Source organism: Mus caroli, unplaced genomic scaffold, assembly GCF_978045245.1.
Source record: "Mus caroli unplaced genomic scaffold, Mus_caroli_1 scaffold_13, whole genome shotgun sequence".
NCBI classification, from domain to species: Eukaryota; Metazoa; Chordata; class Mammalia; order Rodentia; family Muridae; genus Mus; species Mus caroli.
This window is the reverse complement of record NW_028227268.1, coordinates 101,542,196-101,555,499: the sequence shown is the minus strand read 5'-3', so window position 1 is coordinate 101,555,499 and position 13,304 is coordinate 101,542,196. Positions and strand designations below refer to the sequence as shown.

Below are 13,304 nucleotides of genomic sequence, written 5' to 3'. Positions count from 1 at the left end.
TGAGTTCGAGGCCAGCCTAGTCTAAAAAGTGAGTTCCAGAACAGATAGGGCTATACAGAGAAACTCTGTCTCGAAAACAAACAAACATACAAACAAACAAACAAACAAACCCAACAACAACAAAAAGAAAATGTGCTACATCTACATATATACAATAACATTTTATTCAGCCATGGAGAATAAAATAATGTCATATCCCTTTCCTCTGGCGGTGCCATCAGTGAGCCAAGATGGGTGCATACAAATACATCTAGGAGCTATGGAGGAAGAAGCAGTCCAACGTGATGCACTTTCTTCTGAGGGTCCACTGCTGGAAATACCGCCAGCTCCCTGCACTGCACAGGACTCCCCGCCCCACCCGGCCTGATAAAGCTTGAAGACTAGGGTACAAGGCTAAGCAAGGCTATGTCATTTACAGGATTTGTGTCCACCATGATGGTCGCAAACACCCGGTTCCTAAGGGTGCAACTTACGGCAAGCCTGTCCACCATGGAGTTAAACAGCTGCAATTTGCACAAAGCCTTCGGTCTGTTGCTGAGGAGAGAGCTGGGCGCCATTGTGGGGCTTTGAGAGTCCTGAATTCCTACTGGGTTGGTGAAGATTACACATACATTTTTTTTTGAGGTTATCCTCATTGATCCATTCCATAAAGCTATCAGAAGAAATCCTGACACCCAGTGGATCACCAAACCAGTCCACAAACACAGAGAGATTTGTGGGCTGACAGAAAGAGCCGTGACCTTGGAAAGGGCCACAAGTTCCACCACACTATTGGTTCCTGCCATGCAGCCTGGAGAAGGCGCAATACTCTCCTGCTCCACCGTTACCGCTAATACACGTGATATTTGTAAACTTCATATCCAAGAAACAATTTAGGACAGTCAAAAATAATAATAATGTCATATGCTGAAAAATGGACACACCTGAAGATCATCATATTAAGTAAAAGCAAGCAAACAAACAAACAAAAACCACACCGAGAGAGACAAAAATCACATTCCTATTATTTGTGGGCTCTAGAACTCTTCATAGATACATACTGTGCTGAATAGTTTCATGTCACAACTTGACAAAAGCTAAAGTCATCTGAGAGAAGGGAAGGTCAGTTGAGAAGATGACTCCATAAGACTGGGCTATATATGAGCCTGTAGGACATTTTTTTAAATTAGTGATTGACGGGTAGGGTCCAGTGCATTGTGGGTGGGACCATCCCTGGGCAGATGGTACTGGGTTCTATAAGGAAGCAGGTTGAGCAAGCCATGCGGAGAAAGCCAGTAAGCAGTACTCCTTCATGACCTCTGCATCAGCTCCTGCCTCTAGGTTCCTGCCCAGGTCAAGTTCCTGTCTTGGCTTCCCTCAATGACCTGTGATCAGGATATGTAAGTCAAATATTAGCCTTTTCCTCCCCAAATTGCTTTATGTCATGGTAGTTTATCACAGCAATAATAACCCTAACTAAGACGTGTGTGTGTGTGTGTGTGTGTGTGTGTGTGTGTGTGTGTGTGTGTGTGATGAAAGCAGAGGAAAGAGCAGATGAAGCAAGGATATTATCAGCAGGGGAAAGAACGAACAGAACAGAGGAAATACAGCCAAAGCACAGGATGTAACTCTGTGAAATCCTTACCCCACTCCACCCCTGCCGAAGAGAAAAAGTTACATGGGTCATGCAGCAAAGAGATAGCTCAACACTTACCACGTATGCCAGGACCTGCATGATGGAAGAAAGTAGCCTACCCCCACAGATTTGTTCTCTGATTCCCATACATAAACCATGCATGTGCACACCACAAATGCAGATGCACACACAATAAAAATTAAAAGTCACAAACAGCAAAGTCTTAAAACCTTGTGAAACATTAACTAAAATATATAACAAGTTGCTATAACTCAATAAGTAAACATATAACTAGATTAAAACGCAGGCCACAGACATAAAGACGTACAAGTGGTAAACATGTGAAAAACCATTCCTCCTAGAATTTTTTAAATGCCTCAAAGGAGTAGCATGACAGTTGGTGAAGGGAAAGGAGACAGGGCAGAGGGCTGTGTGAGGGCCGAGGAAGAGGAGGGTGGGATGACCTGGCACGTGCACATTAGAAATGACAGCGAGTGCCATGTATATGTATAATTAATATGCATTAATGATTATACTTTCTTAAAAAGAAATGAATCTCTTTTCTACATATGTCATTGGGATATGCAAAATAAGATGATAGCATTGCATACGCATCAGAATGTCTGAAGTCCAGAACAGTTTTAACACCAAATGCTGGCAAGAACGTGGGACAGGAACTCATTTCCTACATAGAGTAATACAATGCAGTACAGCCATTTGAAAAGAGGGTTTGGCAGTTTCTTACCAAACTGAACAGTCTTACAAAATAATCTAGCAATTGCACTTCTTGCTATTGACCCAAAGAAACTGAAAGAAGATCCACGTAAAACCCAGGAGTTTCTTCATACCTGCCTGGAGCTGGAGGCCATCTAGATGAGTGGGTGAGCTGCTACATAAAATTCAGGGAATTATGTTCAGCACTAATAATAAATGAGCAATCGAGTTAATCAGAGGAAGCTACCTACAACTAAACAATTTCAACCACATGGTATTCTAAAAAAGGCAAAACTAAGATGAGTGGGTACTAGGGATTATGAGAATAAGAGATACACAGGCAGGTACAGAAGACTCTGTACCTGCAGTGAAACTATTCTGTATGATGTGACAGTAGATAAATATCATTGTACATTGTCAAAATTCAAAGAACATAAACCAGCGAGAGGAAAATCTAGGATAAACTTTGCGTCTGAGGTAGTAATGTTTCCATGCAGGGTCATCACCTGTAGCCTACATACCCTGCCAGGAGGAAATGTGGACATCAGCGACAGGGGAATCTTTGTACTGTTTTTGATTTTGAAATGCTCTAAGGAAAACAAAAATGGGATGGGTAGGGGGTGCTGGAGAGATGGCTCAGAGGTTAAGAACACTGACTACTCTTCCAAAGGTCTTGAGTTCAATTCTCAACAACCACATGGTGGTTCACAACCATCTGTAATTGGATCTGATGCCCTCTTCTGGTGTGTCTGAAGACAGCTATAGTACTCATATACATAAAATAAATAAATCTTAAAAGAAATATATATGGGATGGGTCTCCATTTGGGGCACTCATAGATTGGTCATTGCCTCAGACTCTGCTCTATCTTTGTCCCTGCACATCTTGTAGACAGGACACATTTTAGATCAAAGACTTTGTGGGTGGGTTGCTGTCCTTATCCTTCCACTGGAGTCCTGCCTGACTACAGGAGGAGGCCACTTCACCATCCATGTCCCCCACTGCTAGGAATCTCAGCTACAGTCACTCTCTTAGACCCTCTGGAGTCTCCTCCTATCCCAAGTCTCTGGTAGAGAGATTGCTGCCCCCATCCTCTCCCAAGCTGATCTCCCTTTGGGATACACAGTGAAAGCTTTTCTTAACTACACAAAGGGCAAATGAACTTTTAAACCAGGCATGGTAGCTCATGCCTGTAATTTAAATACTCAGGAAGCTAAGGCAAAAGGATTGCTTGGCATTCACAGTAAGCGGGAGCTATGCAGTGACTTCTAGGCCAGCATAGCCTAGAGTGTGAGACCCTGACCCTAAAAGCAAATGAGCAAAAAAAGACTCTTTTATTTCTTTTTATTAGAACACTAAAGTCACTATTTCCCCCCAGTTACTGAACAGTCTATCTAAAATGATAACTTAAGCCCTTCCATACAACTTTCTTTGAGAAAGATAAGAAACAAATCTGTGGTTTATTTAAATTTCCTTTGCCTAGTTGTACATTTTAGAATGTACATTAACCCCCCACTATAGCAGCCATCTCTGATTCCCAGGATGCACTTTAGCATTTGTCCATATGCATGCAACTTTACCTAGTTTATTTGAAAACATGAGCAAGTGCTTAAACAGAAACACTAAGTTTTATAAGAAAATTAAAGTTTAAACCAATGTTATAACTTTCACATGAAAATAGAAAAGGACAGTCCCTAAGGACAGGGTTCCTTCAGTGTAAAGAGCGGGCAGCACACATTCAATTTACCTTTTTGCCACCTAACAGAGACACCTCTTTCATGGCTCCCTATAATAGCCTGAAAATGTGTTCATGAAGTTTTTTTTATATAATTTAACTTGAAGAATTGCATCAATACCTCTCAAAAGGCACAGGATTCATCTGACACAAAATATCCACCGAGGTTTTTTCTCCTGAATTGCAGCCATCTTTCTGTCAGGTCAAGTGATGATGTATACGTGAAGGATTAACCTGACACAAGAACAGTGAGGCTTGATCCCCCAGCATATTATAATGTATTTACTCAGCACACCAGGAAGAAATCAGGTTTTAAAATTAAACAGGACACAATGCTAGGAAGGCTCATAAGAAACCAGTGGTGTTCTGAAAATAGAGGGTTTTAAAATCTACACAGCACAAATGAATATAAAGTATGAAATACAACACTTGCTTAATTTTAAGGGTTAAAATTAAAGTCATTGTTTGGTTCAATTTTACCTAAAAATGAAACCTTACAAAGAGAGGTCCATCTGAAAGCTCTGTCCAGACACCAATTGTGTCCTTGGTTTGAAAGATCGGCTTGCATAATTCACAAGTACAGAGAAGACTAAAAATTACCTGCTTTTCTCTTCTCAGTAAGAAAATATACAAGAGCTGGGTGGTGGTGGCACAGGCCTTTAATCCCAGCACTTGGGAGGCAGAGGCACACGGATTTCTAAGTTGGAGGCCAGCCTGGTCTACAAAGTGAGTTCCAGGACAGCCAGGGCTATACAGAGAAACCTTGTCCTGGAAAAAGAAGAAGAAGGAAACGAAGGAGAAGAAGAAAAGGAAGAAGGAGGAGGAGGAGGAGGAGAAAGGAGGAAGAGAAAAGAGGAGGAGAAGGAAGGAGGAGGAGAAGAAAGGAGGAGGAGCAGAAGAAGAGAAGAAGAAGAAGAAGAAGAAGAAGAAGAAGAAGAAGAAGAAGAAGAAGAAGAAGAAGAAGAAGAAGAAGAAGAAGAAGAAGAAGAAGAAGAAGAAGAAGAAGAGGAGGAGGAAGAAGAGGAAAATATACAAGAAATAAAAGTTATAATGTATACCAATGGTACCAAGATTTCTACTTTGGGAACAGCTGACTCTTTGCCCTGTAACCCCTAGTGCCAAATGACCCAACATCCTTCTCATCAGATCACACAGTGATCAAGAATCTCCTCATAGCATTTTGGTCTTCCTTCTTCTTGAGCTGCATGTGGTCTGTGAATTGAATCTTGGATATTCTGAACTTTTGAGCTAATATTTACTTATCAGTGAGTATATATCATGTGTGTTCTTTTGTGACTGGGTTACCTCATTTGGGATGATATTTTCTAGTTTTATCTATTTGCCTAAGAATTTCATGAAGTCATTGTTTTTAATAGTTGAGTAGTACTCCATTGTGTAAATGTACCACATTTTCTGTATCCATTCCTCTGTGGAAGGACATCTGGGTTGTTTCCAACTTCTGGCTATCATAAATAAGGCTGCTATGAACATAGTGGAGCATTGTTATATGTTGGAGCATCTTTTGGGTATATGCCCAGGCTGCTATGAACATAGTGGAGCATGTGTCCTTTTTACCGGTTGGGACATCTTCTGGATATATGCCCAGGAGAGGTATTGCTGGATCCTCCGGTAGTACTATGTCCAATTTTCTGAGAAACCGCCAGACTGATTTCCAGAGTGGTTGTACAAGCTTGCAATCCCACCAACAATGGAGGAGTGTTCCTCTTTCTCCACATCCTCGCCAGCATCTGCTGTCACCTGAATTTTTGATCTTAGCCATTCTGACTGGTGTGAGGTGGAATCTCAGGGTTGTTTTGATTTGCATTTCCCTGATGACTAAGGATGTTGAACATTTCCTTAGGTGCTTCTCAGCCCTTTGGTATTCCTTAGTTGAGAATTCTTTGTTTAGCTCTGTACCCCATTTTTAATAGGGTTACTTGGTTCTCTGGAGTCTAACTTCTGGAGTTTTTTGTATATGTTGGATATTAGCCCTCTGTCAGATATAGGATTGGTAAGTCTTTTCCCAATCTGTTGATTACAGCTTTTTCCTATTGACAGTGTCCTTTGCCTTACAGAAGCTTTGCAATTTTATGAGGTCCCATTTGTTTATTGTTGATCTTAGAGCATAAGCCATTGGTCTTCTCTTCAAAATATGAAGAAAAAGTGTAGAGCAGAAACTGAAGGAAAAACCATCTAGTGACTGCCCCACCTGGGGATCCATCCCATATACAGTCACCAATCCCAGACACTATGGTAGATGCCAATAAGTGCTTGCTCACAGGAGCCTTACATAGATGTCTCCTGAGAGGCTTTGCCAGAGCCTGACAAGTACAGAGGCAGATGCTTGCAGCCAATCATTGGACTGAGCGTGGAGTCCCCAATGGAGGAGTTAGAGAAAGGACTAAAGGAGCTGAAAGGGTCTGCAACCCATAGGAGGAACAACGATATGAACCAACCAGAACCCCCCCCCCCCACCGAGCTCTCAGGAACTAAACCACCAACCAAAGAGTACACATGGAGGGACCCAGGGTCCTAGCTGCATATGTCCAGAGAATGGCCTTGTTGGGCATCAATGGGAGGAGAGGCCCTTGGTCCTGTGAAGGTTATATGCCCCAATGTAGGGGAATGCCAGGGTGGGGAAGCAGGAGTGGGTGGGTGTGTAGGGGAACACCCTCATAGAAGCAGGGGTAGGGGGAATGAGATAGGGGGTTTTCGGAGGGGGGCAAACCAGGAAAGGGGATACATTTTATTTACATTTGAAATGTAAATAAAAATAACCAATAAAATTTTTTAAAAAAAGAAAAACAAAGGAAAATGGGTGAAAAAATTGTAGATACTCTGCTATCCTTACCACAGATTTTTTTTTTTTAATATTTTTGCTTTTACAACCTAATATTTCAGAATTTCACAAACTAAACCAGGGACTCATGAGAAAAAAAAATATCACAGAAGAAAACAACTGGAGACTATCAAAATCCCTTAAGAGTATGTAAAACTGCTGTGTTTATCCAACATGAGGAGCAGAAAATGACAATATGGATCAGCAGATGTGCCTCCACTCCTCACAGTCTGCAGCGAGGCACTCAGGACGGAATATCCCTCACAGGAAAGCACTCATGCTCTTACTTCACACGGGACCTTAACTTTCATAGCTAAGTATCTAGTTTGCCTACTTTTTCCAGATTAGAGCAATTATATTTTAAAATTCATCATCTTCAGTTATTTTATTATCTGTGTCATTTGAGGGAAATTTATTGTCTAATCTTTATTATTTAAGATATATGTTATTTAATCTTTTACCTCTGGTTTAGACTGGCTTACACTGATTGTTAATGTATAGTATTTTCTTATTTTGACCATTTTACCATTTTAAATATTTCATCACCTTAAATATTTATTATTTTAAAAATGTTACATTTAAAGATACTATTTATTTCACCTAGAATAGATGACCTTTTATGGACTTTACTCTTCTTCTAAATGAATTGGTTTTCATTATATAATATTTGAAAGACTATGTTGGTGTCTTAGTTAGGGTTTTACTGCTGTGAACAGACACCATGACCAAGGCAAGTCTTATAAAAAACAACATTTAATTGGGGCTGGCTTACAGGTTCAGAGGTTCAGTCCATTATCATCAAGGTGGTAGCATGGCAGTATCCAGGCAGGCATGGCGCAGGAGGAGCTGAGAGTTCTATGTCTTCATCCAAAGGCTGCTAGTGGAAGACTGACTTCCAGGCAACTAGGGTGAGGATCTTATACCCACACCCACAGTGACACACCCACTCCAACCAGGTCACACCTATTCCAACAAGGCCACACCTTCAGATGGTGCCACTCCCTGATCCAAGGATATACAAACCATCACATTCCACTCCCTGGTCCCCATAGACTTGTTCAAAAACATGAGTCTATGGGGGCCATACTTAAACATAGCATAATGCAAAATGCATTTAGTCCTACTTTCAAAGTCCTCATAGTCTATAGCGGTCGCAACAATGTTCAAGGTCTCTTCTGAGATTCATTCAACTTAATTAACTGTAATCCCCAAAGCAAGGCAGGAAACCAGCTGGGCAAACTCCAAACTGCATCTCCATGGCTGATGTCAAAGCGGTCTTCAGATCTCCACTCCTTGTTCATGTTTGTTGACTGCAACAAACTGCTTTCTCCTGGGCTGGTTCCACTCCCTGTTAGCAGCTTTCCTCAGCATGTGTCCCATGGCTCTGGCATCTTTAACATCTTTGAGTCTCCAAGGCAATTTCAATGTTACAGCTTCTTGTTTCAGTATCTGGGATTCCACTTGATCTTTTGGACTCCTCCTAAGGGCTGGCATCACATTTCCAGCTCTGCCCTCTGTAGCACTCTAAGCTCAGGTTGATCCACTCCACTATGGCTGCAGTTCTTGGTGATCACTCCATGGTACTGACATCTCTAATACACTGGGGTATTCCACTCCAACTAGGCTTCACCAATAGCCTCTCATAGGCTCTCTTCAGGGTGCCAAGCCTCAAATCCTTTGCATGACCCCTTCAGTCCTGGGCCATCAACTACAGCTGAGGCTTCACCTTCTCCAATGGCCTTCCCTGGCCTCTCACAGTGCTAAGCCTCAGCTTCTCTCCATGATCCCTTCATTCCTTCACAAGCAGTACCACCTGAGTGACTCTTACACATTACCAAGTCCAGCTGCAGCACGAGGTACAACCTTGGCTATCTCTGGAACACAGCTTCTTTGTGCTCCCAGAAAACAATTCCCATAAGCTTTCACCTCAGTAATGCTGGTCTCTTCTTAATCATTGCTAATGTTTTAGCTCCAGCTAACCAGCATCAATTGTCCCAGTAGTTCTTTCCATTCTTAACTCTAGAGCCAGAGCCACATGGCTGAAGCTGCCGAGTTCTGCTGCTTACAGGAACTAGACCATGATCTTCTTGTCCTATTACATTATCACTAGCTTTATGTTTTCTAAATCCTTCACTGCCTAAGCTTGGTTATTCTGGTTCTTGCTCTATAGATTGAGCTTGAATGCAGAGATCAGCATGCTTGTCTCATGGGATTAAAGGTGTGTACCACCATACCTGGATCTAATTTAGCTGGGTAGGATCTTTCCCCAAGGTCCCACTCCCTTAATCTTTATCTCCTAGAACACAAGATTTTGCTCCATTTCACTTCCTGGTACTCCTTTAAAACTCAAACCATATATTTTATATTTTTCCTTTCTAAGCTTGCTATGCTTGTTCATACTTCTCTTCATAAGACTTAACCAGAGAACAAAGTCTCTGCTGGGCTTTTTTTGAAACTTCTTTTGTCAATGCAACTAATGCAAGTCTCTTCACCTTAGCCTCAGGCAAACTTTTCAGACAAGAGCTAAAAGTAGCCACATTCTTCACCAAAATACCACAAAACCAGTCTTTATGCCACATTCTGAAATTCTTCTCCTTTGAAATCTCTTGGGCCAGGTCAACACAGTTCAAATTACTCCCAGCAACAAAGTCTTCCATATTCCTACTAGGATGACCCATTAAGCCCCATTTAAAGCATTCCACTGCTTTCCAAATCCAAAGTCCCAAAATCCACATTCTTTCAAATAAAAGCATGGTCAGGCCTATCACAGCAATACCCCACTCCTGGTACCAACTTCTGTCTTAGTTAGGGTTTTACTGCTGTGAACAGACACCATGACCAAGGCAAGTCTTATAAAAAACAACATTTAATTGGGGCTGGCTTACAGGTTCAGAGGTTCAGTCCATTATCATCAAGGTGGTAGCATGGCAGTATCCAGGCAGGCATGGCGCAGGAGGAGCTGAGAGTTCTATGTCTTCATCCAAAGGCTGCTAGTGGAAGACTGACTTCCAGGCAACTAGGGTGAGGATCTTATACCCACACCCACAGTGACACACCCACTCCAACCAGGTCACACCTATTCCAACAAGGCCACACCTTCAGATGGTGCCACTCCCTGATCCAAGGATATACAAACCATCACAGTTGGTATTATTTAAACATGCCTTTCTTTCCCTTCTCCTTTTTATTCTTCTCACTGTGTTACCACTATGGTGTATTGCTTTGTGCCCAGGTTGGCCTGGAACCTTTGACCCTCTGGCCTCATCTTCAGACTGCTGGGATCACAGGCCCACACCCCCACATGCAGTTTACATTGTCATTTCCAGCCAGTCCATACTGGGTTAGGGTTTCTCTTGAAATTTATTCCACAGAGAGGGTTTAGAACTGTGAGGTCAAATTTCCAAATATATGTCTGTTTCCCAGGTTTCTTTTCCATATTTTCTAGTTTTCCCACATCTCCAGAGAAGAGGCTCTGTGATTTTAATTTATAAAACTGCATTTTTACAGCCCTGGAATGGTTTGTGCTATTTGATCAAGCATCTCTTCACCTACATCTCACCCCCAGAAGCAATTAGAAGCTGTATCCTGCAGATTGGCACTAGAGCAGAGACATGTTTATCTCCGCCTATGTACCAGACCCATGGACTGCTGGTCTTTCTCTCATTATTTGCCACTCTATGCAGAGTGCAGAAGTCTCTAGGATAGTTGGATTTCCCCAGTTCTGTTTTCAGTTCTACCGGTTTCTGTGCCATGTATTTTTAAAGCTCGGTTCTTAGATGCATAGACATTTAGCATTGGTTTCTTCCTTGTGCATTTTAGAGTCTAACCTTTTATGTATGTGACTCTGTGGGAATGGAGGTGGGAAACAGACACCATGAAACTAGAATGGAGACCCATGGGGGGAGATTACTCCAGCAAAACATTATTCTATAATTAAGTCTCAGTAACAATTACCAACAAAAAGTCATGATTGATTGGACTAGCATCTAGCCATTTAAAAGAAAAGAGAAATCTTAAATTCTTACTGTGTTCTGTGTGAACGAACTCCTGTTTAAATTTACTTCCAGATGTGGGAGCTGGCAAGATGACTCTGTTGATAAAGGCAAGTTATTTGCCCCAAAGCCCGGCAACTGAATTTGATCCCCAGGATTCAGTCACACAGACTCTTCTCTGACTGCCATGACGCCTATATACATTTGTGCACACACACACACACACACAACTGCACACCGGCACATAAGCATATGCACTCACACACACACATGCAATAAGCAAATGCATGTCATTTTTTTAAAAGTTAATTCCTGATACAGGTTTTCTTCTGATTAGCAACATTGCTGAATACATTGTGGCACTCTGGTTTGGGACATTTCTACACAGTTAACTACTTATATCATTTTTACTTTGATCTTAGTGCCTTTCAATAATTACCATTATGTAAAAATGTGAAAAAAATAAAATCAATGTCTTCTAGATGAACAAAACGTATAGTTATTATATATTGTCTCCTGGTAGATTTTCTGTTCCTTGAAGCCGATTTTTGCTTTTTTTCCCCAAGGTCTTCCTATATAGCCATGACAGGCCTGGAACTTGATATATAGAACAGACCTGCCTGAAACTTACAGAGTTCTGCATCCTTTGACTCCTGAGTGCTGAGATTTAAAACATGTGCCACCATACCTGGACTAATTTTGCTTTTAATGTAGTTATTCCAAACATTTTTATTATCATTTTAGTTACTGTTCTGAGACACCATCACCAAGAGACGCCATCACCAAGGCAACTTATAAAAGGAAGGATTTAATTGGGGCTTGCTTACAGTTTCAGAGGGTGAATTCATGACTGTCATGGCAGGGAGCATGGCAGCAGGCAGGGTGGCACTGGAGCAGCAGCTGAAAGCTCACATCCTAATCCACAAACAGGAGGTAGGCACGGAGGTAGAGCTGATTGGTCCTGGCATAAGCTTTTGAAAATTCCTGTGACAACCCCCCTGCAACAAACCTATGCCTACTAATCCTTCCCAAGGTGTTCTATAAACTGGGGATGAAACATTCAAATATATGAGCATATGTGACCATTTTTATTCAAACTATCACAATTACTATTTGCATAATATGTTCCTCCCACTTCCTTTTAAACTGTGTATATCATTATATTTGAAGTGGATTTCTGACAGTGAGGCCATATTTGATAATGGCTATATTTAATGATTATATTTAAGGCATTTATATCTGATATAAATACTAATATATCTAGGTTCAGAATTACTGTTTTATCATTTCTGTTTTTCTTTCAAAGATTTCACTCTCATTTTCCAATTTTTTAATTGTGTGATTATCCTTTAGTGTTTCATCTTGTCTAGTGTATTCATATCTTTTATGTTCTTTTAGTTGTTGATATAGGAGGTGGAATAAATACTTCACTTTTATACTCTTCTTATAAATCTACTGTAAAAATTCAAATAAAATACAAAAACATTCCTTGCAGGTCCTTCCATATTCCCTCTATGTTGTAGTTATTGCTTATATAAAGTAAACGTTCACATGCTGAAAACCCAAGAATAAGACACTTCTGCTTGCCACACACTAAAGAACCGGAGAAAGAAAGTCTACATTTACCTGAGTCCTTAACCATTCCAGCTGTTCACAGATCCAGAAGAAGGCTAGTGCCTGCAGTGTACATCGGGGAGTTCCCTGTGTGCACGTGTATGTGTGTGCACAATTCAACAATGCCTGTTTTCCTCAATTGCTCTCTACATTTTTTAGAGACATGTTCTCAATGAACCTGGAGCTCTCCAATATAGATATTTAACATGTAATTATGTGTGACACAGTACCAAACTCTTAAAAACAGGAAGAGGGGGTAGAGATTAAGGTTTGAAAGACTGTTAATACAAGGGGAGATTAAAAGGCTCCACAAGATACACAAGGCCTATTGGATAATAGGGAGTCAGGCTCACAGAGACTTAGGGACTACTAGGGGGATGCATGGCAGAGGACACAACCAGCATTTGAAGGCCAAGGCAGGGCAACAAGCTTAGCATTTGGAAAAAAAAAAAAGGAAAAGAGTTAGAAAAATAACAAAGCAACCCTGTGGCTGAACTGAACATGGAAATAAATTGCAATCAGCTATTTAGCTATACAAAGGCAGGAGAAGCCAAAATCATGTGTGGGCTACCGACTCAACCCTTACTGAGTGTGAACAGATAACTCCATTTAATTCTAAGTGACAACATGACCTTTAATGCATATGTGATAAAATGCTAAGCAAGGGGCATTCATGACTAACAGCAAATCTTGTATTAGAAACATAATGAGGAATGCATTTTTTCTGAGGAATTTTTCCTATGATAAATGAATGCTAAAGAAACATTTGAAGACATTGCCCAGGCTTTCCTCTCT

At 41.1% G+C, this 13,304-nt stretch overlaps 1 pseudogene; it reads left to right on the top strand.

The window, feature by feature from the left end:
* Positions 1–230: 230 nt before the first annotated feature.
* On the top strand, positions 231–833 carry LOC110305688 (large ribosomal subunit protein eL15 pseudogene; annotated as a pseudogene).
* Positions 834–13,304: the final 12,471 nt, after the last annotated feature.